The sequence below is a fragment of the Mobula hypostoma genome, chromosome 1, assembly GCF_963921235.1.
Source record: "Mobula hypostoma chromosome 1, sMobHyp1.1, whole genome shotgun sequence".
Classification (NCBI taxonomy): Eukaryota; Metazoa; Chordata; class Chondrichthyes; order Myliobatiformes; family Myliobatidae; genus Mobula; species Mobula hypostoma.
The window spans coordinates 93375641-93399143 of record NC_086097.1 but is presented as its reverse complement, the minus strand read 5'-3'; the positions used below and the strand labels follow the sequence as shown (position 1 = coordinate 93399143).

The 23503-nt window shown below is 41.6% G+C and overlaps 1 long non-coding RNA gene across 1 annotated transcript in view; it reads left to right on the top strand.

The window, feature by feature from the left end:
- LOC134349020 (uncharacterized) overlaps window positions 1-22142 on the top strand; it is a 42571-nt gene extending 20429 nt beyond the window's left edge. Inside the window, exon 3 of the long non-coding RNA XR_010018559.1 lies at window positions 21645-22142. This is a non-coding gene — a long non-coding RNA (uncharacterized LOC134349020). The remainder of the gene's footprint in view (window positions 1-21644) is intronic.
- Window positions 22143-23503: the final 1361 nt, after the last annotated feature.

Below are 23503 nucleotides of genomic sequence, written 5' to 3'. Positions count from 1 at the left end.
TCATTGTACATGACAATGATTTGGATCAAAATTTAGAAGCCATGATTGAGAGATTTGCAAATGGTATCAAAACTGACAGTGTAAATGATAATGAAGAAAAAGGATTGAAGTGGTATGTAGATCTCAAAAGAATAGTTAGATGGACACAAAAGTAGTAAATGCAATTACATCAGTAAATCAGTGAGGTAATGAACAAGGGACAAGAAATGCTTCCAGGACTACTTTGAATCAGCAGACTGGTCTATATTCAGGTATCCTCTTCAAATTTGGATGAGTATGCCACAGTTGTTACTGTCTTCATTAAAACCTATCTGGTTGAGTGTGTCCTACGAAATCTTGCTGGACATTCCCAAACCAAAATCAGCAGATAAACCAGGAGGTTTGTCATCTGCTGAGAGCTAGACTTGTGGCATTTATGTTTGGCGACCCAAGAATGTGCAAGAAAACCAGGTATGACTTGCAAAGGGCTATTTCAAGAGCAAAGAAACAATTCTGAGCGAGGTTGGAGGCAACTTCGGATACACGTCAAACCTTGGCAGGGTTTGCAGGACATTACTTCCTCCAAAGTGAAACCCAATAGCATGAATGGCACTGATGCTTCACTCCCAGACAAGCTCTACGCCTTTTATGCTCGCTTTGAAAGGGAGATTAAAACTACAGCTGTGAAGACCCTTGCTGCAGCTGGTGACCCTGTGATCTCTGTCTCGGAGGCCGATGTCAGGCTGTTTTTTAGGAGGGTGAACCCTACTAAGGCAGCAGGCCCTGATGGAATATTGGGTAAGGCTCTGAAAACTTGTGCCAACCAACTGGCAGGTGTATTCAAGGAAATTTTCAACCTCTCCCTTTGCTACGGTTGGAAGTTCCCACCTGCTTCAAATTATACCAGTGTCCAAAAGTAGTGTGAGCTGCCTTAATGACTATTATCCAGTAGCATTCACATCTACGGTGATGAAATGCTTTGAAAGGTTGGTCATGGCTAGAATCAACTCTTGCCTCAGCAAGGACCTGGACCATTACAATTTGCCTATTGCCACAATAGGTCTACAGCAGACGCAATCTCAGTGGCTCTTCACACAGCCTTAGATCACCAGGATAATACAAACATCTATGTCAGGATGCTCTTCCTTGACTATACCTCAGTGTTTTACACCGTAAGTTACAGAACCTGGGCCTCTGTACCTCCCTGTACAACTGGATGCTTGACTTCCTAACCAGAAGGTCACAATCTGTGCAGATTGGTATTAATAACTCCTCCTTACTGATGATAACCACTGGTGCACCTCAGGGATGTGTGCTTAGCCCACTGTTCTACTCTCTATACCCATGACTGTGACGAGTCGTAACTCATAAGCCATCTAAAAATTTGCTGATGATCAACCATTGTTGGCAGAATCTAGGATGGAGATGAGAGGGCATACAGGAGCGAGATATACCAGCTAGTTGAGTGGTGTCGCAGCAACAACCTTGCAATCAACGCCAGTAGGACCAAAGAGGTGACTGTGGACCTCAGAAAGGGTAGGACGAAGGATCATGAACCAATCCTCATAGAGGGATCAGAAGTGGAGAGAGTGAGCAATCTCAAGTTGCGGGGTGTCAAGATCTCTGAGAATCTAACTTGGTCCCAACATATCGATGTTGCTATAAAGAAGGCAAGACAGCGGCTATATTTCATTAGATACTTGAGGAGATTTGGTTTGTCACCTAAGACACTTGAAAACTTCTACAGATGTACCATGGAGAGTATTCTGACAAGCTGCATCGCTCTCTGGTATTGGGCAGGGGGAGGGCGAATGCACAGGATTGAAAGAAGCTACAGAAAGTTGTAAAATCAGTCAGCTTCATCTTGGGCACAAGCCTTTGTAGTATCCAAGACATCTTCAAGGAGAGGTGTCTCAGGAAGGTGGCATCCATCATTGACCAGCGACCAATCCGGTCATTGGAAGCCTGGAGAGGAGGGAACTTCAATCAGGTCCATTGTTTGAGGATAACAGGCAGCAGCAGCAGGTCGTGGCAGTGTAACAGAGCTTTGATCAGCGAACAGTTGGCATCTGGGATTGACTAGTAAGAGCAGATTAAAAAAGGCAAGGAAGCACAGCAGCCATCGTCTGAGTGGATATAGTCAGAGTGGTGATTTTAGGCTTTGGCTCTTCAAAGGTTCTGTGAAGAGGCTTCACTCAGGGAAAGCAAAGGAAATCTAATTTTTTCCTTCTTTTCTTTATATCTGCTCAGCTAGGACAGTAGGGATGCCAGGCAGGATAGTGAGATGCTCCTCTTGTGGGGTGTGCAAAGGCAGGGAGACCTCCAGTGTAATGACCTAACAGAGGAAAGTCGCGGTGGTTATGTCTCTGGCACTGAGCCTGCCTCTGTGACTCAGAAGGGAAGGGGAGGAGAAGAGGCACGCTGTGGTGATAGGGCATTCATTTAGGGAATGGACACGAAGTTCTGTGGGTGAGAACCAGATTCCAGGATGGTATGTTGCCTCTCGGTGCCAGGGACCAGGATATCTCAGATTGAGTCCTCAGCATTCTTAAGTGGGAGGGTGAACAGCCAGAAGTCATGGTCCATGTAGGTACCAATGACATGGATAGGATGAGTGGTTTGAATCATCCAATTAAATGGAAGAAGATTTTAAAAGTTTTTCATAGACTGAATGCTCAGATTATCTTTGCGCAGGAAACTCATGTGAGGAAGGAGGATAATCAGCACTTTTTTAGGTCTTGGAAGGAACAGAAGTCCACTCTAACTCATCGTCTAAGGTGAAAGGTGTTACTATTTTTATAGACTCAAATTTCATTTGTTCACTATGATACAATTTCAGACCCATATGGTAGATTTCTATTAATCACTGGTTCATTTCATAACCATAAAGTAGTTTTGGTTAATATTTATGCACCAAGTACTGACTATCCTCAATTCTTTAAGCATTTATTTGCATCTCTTCCCAATTTAAATCAATATATGTTAATAATGGGTGGAGATTTTAATTGTTGTCTGAATCCTATGATGGATAGGTCTGTACCGAATCAGGTACTTCCAAACAAATCTGCTATTTTTATTAATTCCTTTTTAGTTGACTCTGGAATTTTAGAAGTTTGGAGGTTTTTACATCCTAATGAACAAGAGTTCTTTTTTTTCTCATGTACATCATAATTACTCTAGAATCGATTACTTCTTTATTGATTCTCGATTAGTTTTGTTTGTCACTGCCTCTGAATGTGAAGCAATTGCCATTTCCGATCATGCGCCTTTGAAATTATCAATTAAATTAACTGATGTAACCTTTAGTACTAAACAATGGCGGTACAACTCTATTTAGCTTCAGGATTTAAATTTTGTTAATTCAATTAAAGAACAGATTGCCTTTTTCCTTTCAACTAACTCAACGGAATAAATTTCCAGTGGGATATTAAGGGATACCTTTAAAGTATATATCCGTGGGCAAATTATTTCATACTCTGCTGGATTGAAAAAATGAATTAATGATAGAAAATATTCTATTGCTCCCAATTTGGAGCTTTATAAAGAGAGAGTTGAACTTCAGATGCAACATAGTTTGTTATTAACATCCCCAATTCAAAATCAATTACTTAAAACTAAGCAACATACATCAAAGTTGCTGGTGAACGCAGCAGGCCAAGCAGCATCTATAGGAAGAGGCGCAGTCGACGTTTCAGGCCGAGACCCTTCGTCAGGACTAACTGAAGGAAGAGTGAGTAAGGGATTTGAAAGCTGGAGGGGGAGGGGGAGATGCAAAATGATAGGAGAAGACAGGAGGGGGAGGGATAGAGCCGAGAGCTGGACAGGTATTAGGCAAAAGGGGATACGAGAGGATCATGGGACAGGAGGTCTGGGAAGAAAGACAAGGGGGGGTGACCCAGAGGATGGGCAAGAGGTATATTCAGAGGGACAGAGGGAGAAAAAGGAGAGTGAGAGAAAGAATGTGTGCATAAAAATGAGTAACAGATGGGGTACGAGGGGGCGGTGGGGCCTAGCGGAAGTTAGAGAAGTCAATGTTCATGCCATCAGGTTGGAGGCTACCCAGATGGAATATAAGGTGTTGTTCCTCCAACCTGAGTGTGGCTTCATCTTTACAGTAGAGGAGGCCGTGGATAGACATGTCAGAATGGGAATGGGATGTGGAATTAAAATGTGTGGCCACTGGGAGATCCTGCTTGCTCTGGCGGACAGAGCGTAGATGTTCAGCAAAGCGGTCTCCCAGTCTGCGTCGGGTCTCACCAAAATATAAAAGGCCACATCGGGAGCACCGGACGCAGTATATCACCCCAGTCGACTCACAGGTGAAGTGATGCCTCACCTGGAAGGACTGTTTGGGGCCCTGAATGGTGGTAAGGGAGGAAGTGTAAGGGCATGTGTAGCACTTGTTCCGCTCACACGGATAAGTGCCAGGAGGGAGATCAGTGGGGAGGGATGGGGGGGACGAATGGACAAGGGAGTTGTGTAGGGAACGATCCCTGCGGAATGCAGAGAGAGGGGGGGAGGGAAAGATGTGCTTAGTGGTGGGATCCAGTTGGAGGTGGCGGAAGTTACGGAGAATAATATGTTGGACCCGGAGGCTGGTGGGGTGGTAGGTGAGGACCAGGGGAACCCTATTCCTAGTGGGGTGGTGGGAGGATGGAGTGAGAGCAGATGTACGTGAAATGGGGGAGATGCGTTTAAGAGCAGAGTTGATAGTGGAGGAAGGGAAGCCCCTTTCTTTAAAAAATGAAGACATCTCCCTCGTCCTAGAATGAAAAGCCTCATCCTGAGAGCAGATGTGGCGGAGACGGAGGAATTGCGAGAAGGGGATGGCGTTTTTGCAAGAGACAGGGTGAGAAGAGGAATAGTCCAGATAGCTGTGAGAGTCAGTAGGCTTATAGTAGACATCAGTGGATAAGCTGTCTCCAGAGACAGAGACAGAAAGATCTAGAAAGGGAAGGGAGGTGTCGGAAATGGACCAGGTAAACTTGAGGGCAGGGTGAAAGTTGGAGGCAAAGTTAATAAAGTCAACGAGTTCTGCATGCGTGCAGGAAGCAGCGCCAATGCAGTCGTCGATGTAGCGAAGGAAAAGTGGGGGACAGATACCAGAATAGGCACGGAACATAGATTGATAAATCGGGTAAATTATTGGCTAACCGATTCGTAAACGGAATGGTATTTTGACGGTTGACCATGATGAAATTAACAAATCTTTTCAAAAATTTTATACCAATTTATACCAATCAGAATATCCTGATGATTTTACCATAATGCATGAATTTTTAAGGAAATTGAATATTCTGAAATTATCAGTTGATGAACGTTTAGCACTAGACACACCCATTACTGAAGAGAAAATAAAGAAAGCAATTTATTCGATGAGTTCTGGTAAAGCACCTGATCCAGATGGGTATACAGCTGAATTTTTAAAATTTTTTTCAGATTTACTTTTTCCCTGGTTATGTAAAATTTTTAAAGATGCTTTATTTGCAGGTAAATTACCACAACCCTTTTATGAAGCATCTATTTCTTTAATTTATAAAAAAGATAAAGATCTCACTAAATGTGCATCATACAGACCTATATCTTTGCTGAATGTGGATTCTAAAATCCTTTCTAAAATATTAGCAATTAAATTGGAGAGGGTGTTGCCACAAGTTGTCTCCGAGGATCAGACAGGATTTATTAAAAATCATTATTCACATTTTAATGTTAGGAGGTTAATGAACATTGTATACACTACTTTATCTAAGACTCCAGAATGTGTTATCTTGCTCGACGCTGAGAAGATGCTTGATAGACTTGAATGGGAATATTTATTTAATATACTTGGCCCAAAATTTATATCTTGGATCCAAATGAGATACACCTTTGGCTTCTGTATTCACTAATAATCAGAGATCCCCTTTCTTTAGGCTTTTCTGAGATACTAGGCAGGGCTGTCCTTTGAGCCCCTTACTATTTGATATTGCCCTGGAGCCCTTGGCAATCGCTATTCGTAATTCACCTAATATATTTGGCACTACTCGTGGGGATGGGACGCATGAAGTATCACTATATACAGATGACCTGTTATTATATATTACTAATCCAGAGAAATCCATTCCTGCAGTAATAACACTACTTGCTCAGTTTAGTAGTTTTTCTGGTTATAAATTGAATTTTAATAAGAGTGAGCTTTTCCCATTAAATATGCAAGTCTCAATTTATAGACAGTCACCATTTAGATTGGTTACTGATTATTTTATTTTATTGGGTGTTAAAATTACTAAGAAGCACAAGGATTTATTCAAAGTTAATTTTTTACCCTTAATTGATCATGTTAAACAATTGTTTACTAAATGGTCCCCATTGTCCTTATCCTTGATTGGTCGAATAAATGCTATTAAGATGATTATTTTACCTAAATTTCTGTATCTATTTCAGATGGTATCAATTTTTTATCCCTAAATCTTTTTTTGATATTATTGATTCTAAAATTTCTTCATATATACGGCAGAATAGAAATCCTAGGTTAATTAAGAAATATTTACAGAAATCAAAAAAGGAAGGCAGCTTGGCTTTGCCAAATCATAGATTTTATTATTGGGCAATTAATATTCAAAATTTAATGTTTTGGATACAAGAGTTGGATGAAACTGAATGTCCACGATGGATGAACCTGGAGCGTGAGTCTGTACAGGGGTTTTCATTGGCTTCTATTTTAGGGCTGCGCTTCCCTTTGCACTTTCTAAATTGAATAAACAAATCATAAATCCAATAATTAAACATATAATATGAATATGGTTTCAATTTCGTAAATTTTTTGGACTGAATACGTTTATCCTGTCACGTTCTATTATATCTAATTTTTTCTTTCAACCATCTAGAATTGATCAAGCTTTTCTTTTATGGAAAACAAAAGGAATAACATGTTTTCGTGATTTATTTATGGATGATTGTTTTATGTCTTTTGAACAATTGTCTAATAAATATAATTTGCCTAGATCACACTTTTTCAGATATTTACAGATTAGAAACTTTCTGAATGTTATTTTACCTACCTTTCAGATATCACATCAAATTGAAGTTACAGAAAAAATTTTAAGTTTAAATCCCTATCAGAAGAGTTTAATATCATTTATTTATGACTTAATTATGAAAATACACTTAGGTACTTCCGATAAAATTAAGAATGAGTGGGAAAGAGAACTTCAGATACCTTTACCTACAGATAAATGGGAGAAGATTTTTCAACTAGTTCATACCTCTTCAATGTGTGCCAGACATGCTTTAGACAATTTAAGGTGGTTCATCGGGCTCATATGTCCAAGGATAAGTTAGCTCGTTTTTATTGCCATATAAATCCTGTTTGTGATAGATGTAATTCCGAGGTAGCTTCCTTGACACATATGTTTTGGTCTTGTCCTCTTCTAAAAAAATATTGGAAGGATATTTTTGATATTATCTCAGTAGTTCTGCGTATTGATTTACAACCACATCCTGTTACTGCAATTTTTGGACTACCAGTGATAGACTAGTCATTCATCCTCATCAGCTTGTCATCTAATTGCATTTGTTACATTAATAGCCAGAAGATCCATTTTACTTAAATGGAAAGATTCCAATCCCCCTACTACATTTCAATGGTTTTCCCAAATGATCACATGGCTAAACTTGGAAAAAATTAGGAGCGGTACTATGGATTCTTCGGTTAAATTTGAAGAGACTTGGAGGCCACTTATTCAATATTTTCATATGATGTAAGTTGACCCTTTCCGAATCTTTTGTAAAATTTTTTTGTTCATGTGTAGAGGAGCGGAGTTAACGACAAATAATAATATCAACCGTTGTAATATAACAGCCCAATTTCTGTTTTTTTTCAGTTTAGGGTTTTTTTTCTCCTTATATCTTTTTTTCACGGTCAGTTGCTATGAGATTGGGAGGCTAAATTATATTTGTTACTTGGAATCTGTGCTTGTACATGTTAACCGTTATTAATGTAATCCTGATCTCTTTGTATCATTATTATTGTTATGCTTATTAATTTTGAAACTTAATAAAAAGATTGAATAAGAAAGGAAGGATGAGTGATGAGGCTCTGCATAGGGAGCTGAGGGAGTTAGGTGCTAAGTTAAAGGGCAGGACCTCCAGGGTTGTGATCTCAGGATTGCTACCTGTGCCATATGCTAGTGAGGCTACAGTTTAATATGTGGCTAAGGAGTTGGTGTTAGAGGGAGGGTATAGGATATTTGGATGGATATTTGGGCTCTCTTCCAGGGAAGGTGGGACCTGTACAGAAAGGATGACTTGAACCTGAACTGGAGGGAGACTAATATTCTGTGGGAAGGTTTGTTAATGCTGGATGGTGGGGTTTAAACTAGAGTTGCAGGGGAATGGGAACCAGTGTGCCAGAACAGTTAGTAGCAAGATTGTGAAGGCAGAAGCTGGTAAAACCTCAAAGTCAGGAATCAGAAGGTTGAGCATGGTGTGACTAGTTACCTGAACTGCCGATATTTCAATGCAAGAAGTATTGTAGGAAAGGCCGATTACAGTGCTGAAGATGAGGTAACTGGTTTATAAACAGAGGCAATATGTAGTGAGGAGAGGCTGTTGATAGGGCAAAATCGTGGTCAACAGGATGAGTTGCAACATTAAAGGCAGACAAAATCAAAAAGGGTGAATACAGGACTGAAGGTGTTTGTTTGAATGCGCACAGTACACGGAATAAGGTAGATGAACTTGCAGCACAAGTTCCTGTTGTAGGCATCATGGAATTATGGCTGAAAGAGGATTATATCTAGGGGCTTAATGTCCAAGGATACACATTGTATTGAAAGGGCAGGCAGGAAGGCAGAGAGGGCAGCATTGGTCTGTAGGTAAAAAATGAAATCAAATCATTAAAAGAGGTGACATAGGGTCAGAAGGCATTGAATCATTGTGAATAGAGCTAAGGAACTGCAAGGGTGAAAAGACCCTGATGGAAGTTGTATACAGACCCCCAAACAGTAGTAAGGATGTGGCCAACAAATTACAATGGAAGATGGAAAATGCATGCCAAAAGGGCAATATTACAATAGTCACGGGGGATTTCAATGTACAGGTAGATTGGGAAAATCAGGTTGGTGCTGGATTACAGGAGGGGGAATTTCTAGTGTGCCTACAAGATGGCTTTTTGGAGTAGATTGTGGTTGAGCCCGATAGAAGATCAGCTATTCTGGATTGGGTGTTGTCCAATGAACCAGAATTGATGAGAGAGCTTAAGGTAAAAGAACCCTTTGGAGCAAGTGATCATAAGATGGTAGAATTCACCCTGCAATTTAAGAGGGAGAAGTTAAAGTCAGATGTGTCAGTATTACAGTTGAGTAAATGGAATTACAGAGGCATGAGAGAGGTGTTGGGCAGAATATCCCAAAGAGGAAGAAGTATTCTAAAGGAAAAATGACATAACCGTGGCTAACAAGAGAAGTCAAAGCCAGCATAAAATACAAAGAGAGAGCATATAATAGAGCAAAAATTAGTGACCACAACTAGAGAGAAGGTTGTTGTGAAACTGAAAGGTCTGAAGGTAGATAAGTCACTTGGACCAGATGGTGTACACCACAGAATTCTGAAAGAAGTGGCTGAAGAAATCATAGAGGCATTAATAACAATCTTAAAAGAATCACTAGATTATGGAATGGTTCTGGAAGACTGAAAAATTGCAAATGTCACTCCACTCTTCAAGAAGGGAGAGGGGCAAAAGAAAGGAAACTATTGGCCAGTTAGTCTGACCTCATTGGATGGGAAGATGTTGGAGTCGATTATTAATAATGAGGTCTCAGGGTACTTAGAGGCACATGATATAATTGGCTGCAGTCAGTATGGTTTCCTCAAGGGAAAATCTTGCCTAACAGATCTGTTGGAATTCTTTGAAGAAGTAACAAGAAGGATAGACAAAGGAGAATTGATTGATGATGTGTACTCGGATTTTCAGGTCTTTGACAAGGTGTCACATGAGGCTGCTTAACAAGCCACGAGCCCATGGTATTACAGGAAAGATTCTAGTAAGGATAAAGCAGTGACTAGATTTTTCAGGAGGCAAATAGTGGGAATAAAGGGAGCCTTTTCTGGTTGGCTGCCAGTGACTAGTGGTGTTCTATAAGGGTCTATATGGGGACTGATTCATTATACGTTATATGTAAATGATTTGAATCGATGGCTTTGTCATGAAGTTTACAGAGAAAGGTGGAGGGGCAGGTAGTTTTGAGGAAGTAGAGAGGCTACAGGAGAAGTGAGGTTAGGAGAATGAATGTAGAAATGGCAGATCGAGTACAGTGTCGGGAAGAGTTTGGTCATGCACTTTGGTAGAAGAAATGAAAAGGTTGACTATTTTCTAAATGCAGAGAAAATACAAAAATCTAAGGTGCAAAGGGACTTGGGAGTCCTTGTGCAGGGTTCCCTAAAGGTTGAGTCTGTGGTGAGGAAGGCAAATGCCATGATAGCATTCTTTCAAGAGGACAAGTAATGTTGAGATTTTATAAAGCACTGGTGAGGCCTCACTCGGTGTATTGTGAGCAGTTATGGGCTCTCTATGTTAGAAAGCATGTGCTGAAACTGAAGAGGGTTCAAAGGAGGTTCACAAAAATTATTCCAGGATTGAATGGCTTGTCATATGAAGAGTGTTTGATGGCTCTGGGCCTGTATTTGCTGGAATTCAGAAGAATGAGGGGTGACCTCATTGAAACCTATCAAATGGTGAAAGGGCTTAATAGAGTGGATGTGGAGAAGATGTTTCTATGGTGGGAGAGCCCGAGACCAGAGGACACAGCCCCAGAATAGAAGGGTGTTCTTTTAGAATGGAGATGAGGAGGAATTTCTTGAGCCAGACAATGGGGAATCTGTGGAATTCTTTACCACTGGCAGCTATGGAGGCAAGTCTTTATGTATATTTAAGGCAGATATTGATAGATTGTTGATTGGCCTGGCCATGAAGGGAGATGTGGAAAAGGCAGGAGACTGAGGCTGAGAGGGACATGGATCAGCCATGATGAGTAGACTCGATGGGTCAAATGGTTTAATTGTACTCCTATATCTTATGGTCTTATGTTTTCATTGTCACCATCAGGAAGGAGGTACAGAAGCCTGAAGGCACACACTCAGCAATTCTGGATTCTGCCATTCAATTCCTAAGTGGACATTGAACCTATGAACACTACCTCACTTTCATCATTTTTGTTTTGCACTATTTTTAATTCAAAGGTACAATTTAATGTCAAAGAAATGCATACAATATACATCCGGAAATGCACTCTCTTCACAACCATCCATGAAAACAGAGGAGTGCCCCAAAGAATGAATGACAGTTAAATGTTAGAACCCCAAAGTTCCCCCCTACCAGCTCCCCCCCATGCATAAATGGCAGCGAGCAACAATCCCCCCTCCCCCCATCGGCAAAAAAAAAGCAAGCATCGGCACCGCCACCAAGCACCCAAGCGTGAGCAAAGCAGACTTGCAAGTATCCCAAAGACTTCACGTTTCACCCAGTATTCGACATACCACAGGCTCTCTCTCTCTTCCTAGTAAGGGAGAAAGATGTGTCTCTATTTTCCCAGTGAGCGGGGAGACATAACAAACAACTTGCTGGATTATGATGTTAAAAGTCTGTTACGTTGCTTTTTTCAAGCTCTGTGCCTGAAGTTCGCAAGATCCCGGGTCTCCAGGCACACAGCAGCTATCCTGATTCCCCTGACGACACACGGGTCTCCTGTCGTAACACCGACCCCCGATCCGCCCGTCTCCAGAGCCCCAAGATCCTAGGCTTGAGCCTTTGGCGTGCCAAACAACAACCCATTATGGAATCCTGAGAGCAGGTCCCATTCCCGCAAAGAACTGTAGTCAGCGTGTAACTCCAGGTCAGGGTCTTCAAAAGAACCCTGAAAGGCAAAAATAGAGCTATTAAAGATGGAAGATCTTTAATGTAACCTTATAACCATATAACAATTACAGCACGGAAACAGGCCATCTCGGCCCTTCTAGTCCGTGCCGAACTCTTACTCTCACCTAGTCCCACTAACCTGCACTCAGCCCATAACCCTCCATTCCTTTCCTGTCCATATATCTATCCAATTTAACTTTAAAAGTATGCATATATATACTTAATGTAATTGATTTACTTATTTATTTTTTCCCTATATTATCATGCATCGCATTGTATTGCTGCCACTAACACAAATTTCACGACATATGCCAGTGATATTAAACATGATTGTGATTCTGAAAAATAGGCTGGGAAATGGCAGATGGAATTTAATGCAAACAAATGTGAGATGTTGTACTTTGGCAAGACAAACCAGGGTAGGACCTACATAGTGAATAGTATGGCACTGGGCTGTGTGGTAGAACAGGGGAATCTGGAAATTCAGATCTATAATTCCTTGAAAGTGTCAATATAAGTAGACAGAGTCATAAAGAGAGCCTTTGGTTCTTTGCCCTTCATAATGCAGAACAATGAGTACAAGATTTGAGATGTTAATTTGAAGTTGTATAAGATGTTGGTGAGACCAAATTTGGAGTATTGTGTGCAGTTCTGATCACCTACCAGCAGGAAAGATATCATTAAGATTGAAAGAGTGCAGAGAAAAGGTACAAGGATGTTGCCAGGATTTGAGATCCCGAGTTACAGGGAAAGGTTGAATTGGTAAAGATTTTATTTCCTAGAGCATAGGAGAATGAGGAGAGATCTTATAGAGCTATGTATACAAAAATTATGAGTGGTATAGGTAGGGTAAGTACATGCAGGCTTTTTCCTCTGAAGTTGGGTGCGACTAGAACTAGGGGTACAGGTTTATGTGAAAGCTGAAATTTTTAAGGGGAACCTGAGGGGGAAATGGATCAGGGGAACTTCTTAACTCAGAGGGTGGTGCAAGTGTGGAATGAGCTTCCAGCTGAAGTGGGGGATGCAGTTTCAATTGCAAAATTTAAGAGAAGCTTGGATAAATAGTCAAGTCCAGTTTATTGATGTTTAACTATGTACAGTACATGTATATATCTGTGGGCACGTGGCCAAGTGGTTAAGGCATTTGACTAGTGACCTGAAGGTCATGAGTTCGAGCCTCAGTCGGGCAGCATGTTGTGTCCTTGAGCAAGGCACTTAACCACACATTGCTGTGCGACGACAGTGGTGCCAAGCTGTATGGGTCCTAATCCCTTCCCTTGGATAACATCGGTGTCGTGGAGAGGGGAGACTTGCAGCATGAGCAACTACCGGTCTTCCATACAACCTGAAGACTTTCCAGGCGCAGATCCATGGTCTCGCAAGACTAATGGATGCTTTAATATAACATATATAACCATATAATGTACATAGAAATGAGACAATGTTTCTCTGAACCAGGGTGTAAAGCACAGTAGAACAATATAACCAATGGTATTTCAGGTAGTATATTTAGAAGAGGGAATGAAAGTGGTTTTGGCAAACTGTAGGGCTTAGGTGCTAAAGGTCTGGCCATTACTGTAATCGCAAAGCAGTGTGCCAGGGACCAGAACTGATGGATGTGAAGATCATAAGTAATGGATGCAGCGTTAAGCCATTTACACATGCCTATTCTACCTAATCTAAAATGGAGATAAATTTCTGTTGGCCACTGAATTTGAAGAGGGAATTCCAAAGTTACTCCTGAATGGGTATAAAAGGGTTCAGGGAGGTCAAGAAAGTTTAGATATGGTGACTGGTACTGTTCCCTGAATTTCTCCTAGAATTGTTGCATGTGAAGATCATCTCCACTATGCCCTTAGACAGACAGGATCCAATCTATGGAACAGCTGGGTGTTGGCAGCTGCTGAGGAGGATGCCAAAGATGACACTCCCAGCAGTAGATTGAAGACTCCTCTACTGCAGATGTATACCGATATACAATCCCTGAAGCTCCCTATACATACAAAGCCAACAGGGAGTGAAACGTTATCACATTCATGCATTTCACCTATTAAAGCATCTGCACACACAGCAGGAGGCAGTTAGCCAAAGCTCAGTAACTCTGAAGATGTCAATTCACAGGTCTCCTGTTGATTCTGCAAAATCTTGGCTCCTTGCACTTCACCAAGGTTCATTTGGACAGTCACATGTTCCCCTGCTGGCTCACATTTGTCAGTGGTGCCAGAGACTGTGACAGAGGTGACAGTTACCTCAGTCTCTTGCTGAACTGACGTGGTGTGGTTGGGGCCATTGTGAGGGATGACCTTCCCTGCTCTAAGTTTCTTGCTGCTCAGATAGGTTGTAAGTGTCCTGTCAAAGTAAACAACACTCCCCACTGAAACCTGTTTTACCTGTGTAATCTACAAACACTGAATAACAATGTAAAGGCAACTCACTAGCAATGTTCCCTCTAATTTTTAGTAGTCAGTGTGCACAAAAATCTTATGTTGTACAAATTTTTTCCTGTGACAAAAGTATGTGCGCATTGAATGCACACCTGAGACAGTTTATGTAGGTTTACAAAATATTTGACATAAAACTGCACAGAATAACAACAAAATAACATACATATTTAAATCACACACACAAAAAGTGCAGGGTGAACACGGCAGGCCAGGCAGCATCTATAGGAAGAGGTATAGTCGACGTTTCAGGCCGAGACCCTTTGTCAGGACTAACTGAAAGAAGAGATAGTAAGAGATTTGAAAGTGGGAGGGGGAGGGGGAGATCCGAAATGATAGGAGAAAACAGGACAGGGAGGGATGGAGCTAAGAACTGGAAAGTTGATTGGCAAAAGAGATATGAGAGGATCATGGGGCAGGAGGCCCAGGGAGAAGGAAAAGGGGGAGGGGGGAAAACCCAGAGGATGGGCAAGGGGTATAGTGAGAGCGACAGAGGGAGAAAAAGGAAAGAGAGAAAAAGTATGTGTGTATATAATTTGTGGAAGTGGGATCTCCCAGTGGCCACACATTTTAATTCCATGTCCCATTCCCATTCTGATATGTCTATCCATGATCTCCTTCACTGTAAAGATGAAGCCACACTTAGGTTGGAGGAACAACACCTTATATTCTGTCTGGGTAGCCTCCAACCTGATGGCATGAACATTGACTTCTCTAACTTCCGCTAATGCCCCACCTCCCCCTCGTACCCCATCCGTTATTTATATACACACATTCTTTCTCTCTGGAGGCCCAGGGAGAAAGAAAAGGGGGAGGGTGGGAAATACCCAGAGGATGGGCCTCCTGTCCCATGATCCTCTCATATCCCTTTTGCCAATCAACTGTCCAGCTCTTGGCTCTATCCCTCCCCCTCCTGTCTTCTCCTGTCATTTTGGATCTCCCCCTTCCCCTCCCACTTTCAAATCTCTTACTAGCCCTTCTTTTAGTTAGTCCTGACGAAGGGTCTCGGCCCAAAACGTCGACTGTACCTCTTCCTAGAGATGCTGCCTGGCCTGCTGCGTTCACCAGCAACTTTGATGTGTGTTGCTTGAATTTCCAGCATCTGCAGAATTCCTCTGTTTTCATTCTTGTACCTCAACTTTGATTTCCTCTGTGTTTGATCGTTTTTGCTCTCGCTCATCTGCACTCAACCGTAACATGCGTAGCACTCCTGTAACGGGTAATGATGGGTTCTGTTGCTTGAGCTTTTGTACACCATCCAAATGCGATTTACTTGCCCAATGACGATTCAAAAGGTCAAGTTTCCAAATACCATCCCACTTCTTTCCACTAGCAAATTCTCCAGCAACTTTCGCATCACGCCAATACAAACAGATAACTTGAGTTTCCAAATCATTCATAAATATTTCTCATAGCTGAACGTTCATGACCTCATGAGCTTTTGGTGTAACAGTTTCTACTATTTTGTTAAGCCATTCAACTTTAAACAAATTTGCAGTTCTTTTGTGCTACACGCTCTTCGCTTCTTTTGAATTCGACATAGTGAATCAACATTTTTTCAATAAAAACTTAGTAAGCTATCTACAGGATTTGAAACAGATCTTTGTAAACTTTACGATATGAACACTGTCTGCCAAACATGGCTGCTGCCATGATGCAGCTGTACAAACCGGAACAGGATAGGTGAGGTGACGTATATTAGTGATATGCATTGTGGTATTTGAAAAACCAACTAACTAGTGTTACGTACCCCGTAACTGGGTTGCCAAACCAGCAGAAATGGATCACTCAGTTGGAGTCTGGAGTACTAGAACTAAGAAAGTTTTATTACAGAAACAAGCAACACAGTAATCGAAAGGATAATAAATGCAACAGTTCAGTGATGATAAACACACATGTGCACAGAATTAAGATAACAGCATCAATCAAGCTCTATCGTTGTCTAGGGGTAAATGACCAATTTCAAAATGACTCAAAGTTCAGTCCAGTTTAGTAGTTCAGTTCGCAGTAATCTTTGCCATGGCGGTGGACAACGTGGGGGAAGAGAGAGATAGAATAGGAACAACTCATCATTCAGAACGGCTTCACTCACAGACCAGCAAGATGGCTCACAGACCACCGAGATGGCTCACAAACAGCTTTTGGGCGGGTCCTTGGTGATGTCACCTGAGGTCACCGACTGTGACCCCTCCTCCAGATGCGGTCGATCCTCTGCAGTGAACCCGGCACCCAGGCAAGGGCGGACACACACCGGGTTCCCGCTGATCGTACCTTTCCACCCTTGTCGTTGTCCGGTACTTCTCACCCACTCATGAGAAGCGCACCGCTTCCAGGGTCTCGTTACCTCGGGTGGCGTGTGTGTCTGTCTTAGCGAACCTGTCCCTTTTTATCCCCCTGCTGGGGTATCGCCTGTCCATCACTTCAAACAGTTCAGGGTTCAAAGGGGGGAGCCGCTCCAGACAGCTCTTCCTCCCACATCCCTTCATTACACATCTCCAGACGCTGCTCCATTGTTCCTTATCTCTCCTTCCCCTGAGGGCAGGTGGCAGACCAACTGCTGATGCCACTGATGCTAGCCCAGGCCAGCAAACATCTTAATTTTATGTGTATTCTCGTAACACTAGTTAACAGAAACAGTTAGCTAAAAGATTATTTTCAATAAGTATAATTATTAACTACCACATTATCTTAGGTAACTAACCTCTTGTGCGCTCATTGATTTCCTTTGTGCATTGGTCGAAAAACGTGTGTACGCGCACAGCTTAGAGGGAACTATGCTCACTAGCGCAACATTTTGAGGGAAAATAGATAACAAATTATGTTAAAAAATGTAAATCTCACAAAATCTAGTTAAGTAAAAGCTGTAAACAGTTACTTAATAGTGAATGATTTATTGTGTGATATTTTAAAATTATCTAATCGTATACCTAGAGGCAAGAAAAATTTAAAGCCCAGAAGAAGGCAAAGGCAGAACACTTCTGTAGAAAAGTGGTCACTGTAATTGCTTACGCCATATGACACGGCACATAATGATGACAATGATGATGATTTAAAGCAGAATAAAAACAACTAGTCACTAGTAATGTTATCTAAAAAACTATTCTACTATTATAGATGTAGAGATTCCATAAATAGTGATTAACATGGAGAGTAACTTGTTGGTATTGAGGTTCCCATGTGCCTGGTGCTCTTGCCTTATAAGTGGCAGAGGTCTTCAGGCTGGGAGCTGCTATTGGAGCTAGCAAGGTATTATACCTAGGCAAGTAACTGCAGTGCATTTAGTAAGTGGTAAACACTGAGCCTTTGTGCTGCAGATGTAGGGAATGAATACTAACATTTAGGGTTGTACTGGCAATCCTGCGTTTTTTTAAATCCTGGATAGTGTTGAGCTTCTTGAGGCAATTGGATGATATTCTATCACACTTCTGATATGCCTAGAAAGTGGAAACATTGAGGGTTTCCACTAAGGTGCACTTGTATCCACAGTGTTTATGTGCCTACTCAGTGCTGGCACTGCCATTGAATGCCAAGACACTCATTGGAGAGAATCATTTCTTGGCATTTGTGTGGCACTCTTCAACCCTTGCTTTTTGCAGTCATGGTGTTTTCTGAGGAATAAGAGGGGAAAAAGCACTGACAGGATTTCTCTGTTGGAAGCCAACATTAACTTGATAGACAGTATGAGCTCCTGTGTTCTAGTAACACTAGGGGATACCATGACACCATCCCTGGGTTATGGAGTTAACAACTCAATGTTTATCTCAGTAATGGGTTGTGACCGTAGTCAGAGTCAGTTCAATCCTCTTTATCAGGGTCAGTATTCAGAGATCACAAACATATAGGTTTACAGTACGCCAAAATATTGTTGATGATGTCAAGCCAGCATATTCACTTATAGGAGACATTCAATATTAGCATACTCTTACTTGGACGTTTGTATGTTATTAGTCAAGCAGCATGAAGCTGGCAATCTGCAGATTATTGTCCCTGGGTGTAAATGTGTTCGGGACATAGGTAGGGAATGGAGGATGTCTTCAAGAGCTCATTCCTCAAAATGTACTTGCTTTCCAAAGTATGTATTATATCTCAGAGAAGAATGTGTGCTGCCCATATGGTCAAGTTTAGCTTGTGTAGGATAGTTTGCAAACTTACTAGGTTTCTATGTATCTACCATAGTTAGTCATTAATTAGAAAATAATTTGGAGATCGTAAAAATGGTGGAATCAGAAACTGCAGGATAAAAGCAATTTCTCCAGAATAAAAAAATGCAGCAGGAGGCGAATAGTTATATAGAAATTATATGCATGAAAAACACTGTTCTACATTTAAAGCTCTATAGTCACCAATAACAACAGACGCCCAATCTTTTCAATGTTTTATTATTTTGCTTTGTTTTTAGACTCTCTTTCTCAACCTTTCTCAAGGTGTTTTTGAGGCTCCCTCATTTTCACAGCACTGGTCTTCATCAGTTTTATTGGGAGCAAAAAGGAAATATGGAAGAGGGAAACAAGGAAAATAAGGTAACAAAGAGCATTAAGACAAATGAATTTGCGTGAAAAAGTGAAAAGGACACAGTTCACAAAATTATTCAGAATTACATATCACCAGAATGTCAATTTCACAGGCAGACATCCAATTGTCCCTGATATTGTTTTGACTGACAGCCATCCACCCCTCTGCTGACAGAAATCATAAAACAGACCTTCCTCAGATCCTTCACAACCTCAGCACACCACAGCATTTTACAACCAATTGAATACCATTGAAGTGGGTCATTGTTGGAAGTAGGAATCTTTAACAAGGTCCTTCAAACAGCAACATGACTTCAAAAGCTCTCAGTGTGGCATTTTCATATTTTTCCTGTCACTGTATGGGTTTTCTCCCACATCCCGAAAAATGCACATAGGTCTGTATGTAAATTGGACACTATAACTTGCTCTTAGTCTGTAGGTGTGTGATGGAAACTAGGGCGGGGGAAGAGAGGTATCAGGGAATTGATGGAAATGTGGTAAGAGTCAAATAGGTTAGAGCAGAACTAATGCAAAAATGGGGGCTTAATGGTAGGTACAGACTCAGTGGCCAAATACCCTGTTTTTGTGCTGTCTCTCTGACAATAAGCAGATGATCTGTTTTAAGGAAGTTGGTGAGTGATTCTAGTTGGACTGCACTTCTCTGGTCTTCCTCCAGAGTAGGCTGAGGGATTTTGGTTTATATATTCAGAATTGTCCTTGGCATGATTCAGTGCCTACAGACAGAAAGTCTAATAAGAAACGATTTGATGGTAGGCATGCTCAAAGGCTGAGCACCAGAGATATTGGTGGAGTCTTCAGAAAGAGAAAGGGTGCAAGACGTTTACTTTCAGAAAACAAAAAAAATTGTCTGAATACTAGCAGAGTAGATGACAACAGATTTTAATTTGATTTTTTCTACTATTGACTTGCTGCACCCTCTGGAAGCAAATGCTATCACTCTAGAAAGAACTTCTCGTGTCTAAAAAATAATTTCCATTCATGATCTCTGTTAGTTCCAAAGTACTATACAGCCATGTAAAACAAACAATAATATGTAGTCCCCATTGTAATGAAGGAAATGTGACATTCAGTTTTTGTACAGCAATCACATGATGGACTTTTGGGATATCAAGTTTGTCAAGTGAGGAGAGATTGCTCATATCCTCCATGTTTAGGTGATTCCACATGAGGCTTACCAATTTTTTTTGAAGAGGTTTGTCAGAGTAGAGCTGCAACTATTTGTTCCTCTGACTGGGCCCATTGTCAACATAAGGGGACAGCCATTTAGGAATGAGAAGAGATTTTCTTTTTACCCAAGTGGTGAATCTTTAGAACACAATATATTCTGCAGATGCTGGAAATCTGCAGCAACACAAAATGCTAAAGGAACTCAGCAGCATGTACAGAGTCCAAAACGTCGCCTCGTTATTCCTCTCCATAGACGTGGCCTGACCTGCTGAGCTCCTCCAGCATTCTGCGGGTAAATCTTTAGAATTTTCTTCCATTAGGCTTCGGAGGCTCAGTTGGCATGTATATTCAAAGCAAAGTTCAATGGATTTTTTTAAAAATCAAGGGTCACGGATTAGAAAGGAGTATAAAACTGAGATAGCAAATCAATCATAATCTTACTGAAAAGTAGACCAGCTATGAAAAAAACAAATAATCCATTCCTGTTTGCTTTTGTTCTCTATGTTTGTGTTCGTATGTCCACACAGCAGCAGGTTATAACCAAATAATTGTCTGAAATTTGGCTAATAACCCTGCAGGCATAGTAATTTGATGGCTTGTGATGGGCATTTGACAAGTTCTGTACTAGGAGGCCAAAGGAAGGAGTGGAAAGGAGGAACTGTTGATCTGCACATCTTTGATAAGTAGGGTTGGGTGTTAGGCCAAAGGTCAGCTGCCAGAATTTGCAGGAGGAAAGAAGTTGGTCGCTGATTAGTGGTCGGTATGCTTGGTAGCTGAGGGGCTGATTGGTAAATGAAGGTGGGGGGATGGAGGAAAGAGTATTCTTGTGAGATACAGTCTGAGTTTGTGGGTTGTCTCGGTCTTGCCGCATGCTTTGTTTTGTAAGGAGCATAATGTATAATTGTTCATAATGTATATGAACAATGTGTAGTTATCAGCAAACTTCCCCTCTTTCGTTGTAACAGATAATTTTCCAGGGTTGAACCCAAACAATACAAGCATATGTGTCTTGAGAACAGCTTCCCTTTTGATGGCTGCCAATCAACTTCAGATTTACTGGGACTACAGCAGATCAAGGAGGATCCAGCAAAGTCCAGATCCTGAAAAATAGATAAATATAGGGCCCATGATGCTAATCACAGTCAAATTCTGCCCCGATTGACATTTTAATTAGAACAAATAGCAAAAAAAATACACATATGCAAAGGTGTATAAAATCATGAAGGACATAGATGGGGTATATGTGCTCGATCTTTTCCAAGGGAAAGGGAATAAAAAAAACAGAGGGCATACGTTTCATGCGAGAGGTGAACATTTTAAAGGGGACCTTGGGGTAACTTCCTCATGCAGAAGGTGTGAGTACATGCTACATAAAATGGTTTTGAATTGTAACTCACTCTCTGGTGGCGGTCAAAAATTATGGGCTTTAAACAGGGACCGGACAGGCTCTTGAACCAAGAGACTTTGCAAGTATATTGAGAATTGGGATTAACTGGATTGCTTGACAAAGACAGCCTCCCTCTAAAGAGGAGGTGAAGCAAAGTTAAAATGGTGCCAAACAGCAACTCCTTTACTTGCATCTTCAAAAACAGCTCTATTTCCATCTTTAATGTCTTTATTTTTCCCTTTCAGGGTTCTTTTCAAGCCCCTGACCTGGAGTTACACGTTGACTTCGGTTCTTTGCGGGAATGGGACCCTGTTCTTGGGGTTTCAGGACTGGCCGTTGTTCGGCACGCCAAGGGTTCGGCCTGAGAGTCCGGCTCAGATCTGGAAGCCTAAAATCTCGGGGCTCTGAAGACGGGTGGATCGAGGGTCGGTGTCACGGCAGGAGACTTGTGTGTCGTCGGGGGAGTCTACTGCTGTGTGCCCAAAGACTCGGGATCTTTTGAGATCTTCAGGCACAGAGCTCGGAAAAAGCGATGTAACAGACTTTTAACATTGTAAACCAGCGAGTTGTTTGTTACGTCTCCCTGCTTGCTTGGAAAATGGAGACACCTCTTTCTCCCTCATTAGGGAGAGAGAGAAAACCTGTGGTATGTTGAATTCCGGGTGAAACGCAAAGTCTTTGGGGTAACTGCAAGTCTGTGTCTTTGCTATTGCTTTGCTCACACTCGAGTGCTTGCTTTTTTTTGCCAGTGGGGGGAGGGGGGATTGTTGCTCGCTGCTGCTTATGCACGGGAGGGAGGGGAACCGGGGGGAGCTTTGGGGTTCTTACTTTTAACTGTTGTTTATTCTTTGGGGCACTTCTCTGTTTTCGTGGATGTTTGCGAAGAAAAAGATTTCAGGATGTAAGTTGTATACATTTCTCTGACATTAAATTGGACCTTTGAACTATACTCATTCTGTAATTTCAGGATTCTTACCTCATCTCTGGAATGAAATTCCAGACTGTGACTGAGATTAGATAGAGAGGACAGGACAGTAATTAACCATGTCGGATTTGTCCTGCTTTACATCAACAGGGCATACCTGGATAATATGCACACTCAGTGGGTAGTTACTTCTTTTGTAACTGTACAGGTACAGCTAGAATAAATGTACAGGTCCTGTCAATTTCTGTGCTGACATTAGTAAAATGGGACTTAAAAACAAGTTGAGGCAAAAGTAATACAAGCGGAACCAGATCTGAGACATGTTAGATAAACAGAAAGGGTAAGGCTAGTGAGAGAGCAATAAGCAAAGAACAGCATGATTTTGACAGCAGTCACAGCTTGTCTTCAGCCATTTCAGTTGTATGTAGAAAAGCAAATACAGGTCGACCTTCACTAATCCTGCACCAATGGGACCTGAGGAGTGTCGGATTAGTGAAAATGCCGAATTACAGAAGGATCACATTAAGCATAATCAGTGCCGGATTATCAAAGGAACTGGATTACAGGTAGTCAGATTAGTGAAGGTCGACCTGTACCTCCAATTCATAAACACGAGAAAGTCTGCAGATGCTGGAAATCCACAGCAATACACACAAAACGCTGGAGAAACTCAGTAGGTCAGGCAGCACCTATAGGAAACAATAAACATTCGATGTTTTGGGCCAAGACTCTTCTTTAGAACTGGAAAGGAAGGGGGAAGATGACAGAATAAAAAGGGGGAGGGAAAGGAGGATAACCAGAAAGTGATAGGTGAAGCCAGCTGGGTGGGAAAGGTAAAGGGGTGGAGAAGAAAGAATTTGATAGGAGAGGAGAGTGGACCATAGGAGAAAGGGAAGAAGGAGAGGGCCCAGAGGGAGGTACTGTAAGAGACCAGAGTGGGGAATAGAAGAAGAGGGGAAGGGGAGGGAAACATTCCTTCAACTGTTGGAATACCAAATCGATTTACTTCATCCCAACTTCACCACCATAGTTCACTCTACTTCATGTTTCCCTATGACACAGAAGGATGCCATTCCACCCACCAAATCGGTGCCAATGTCAGAACGATCCAATCAGTGCCATTCCCTCACTTATTTCCTGTCACCTACTCTCTCACATACATCTGTTAATACTCGCGAC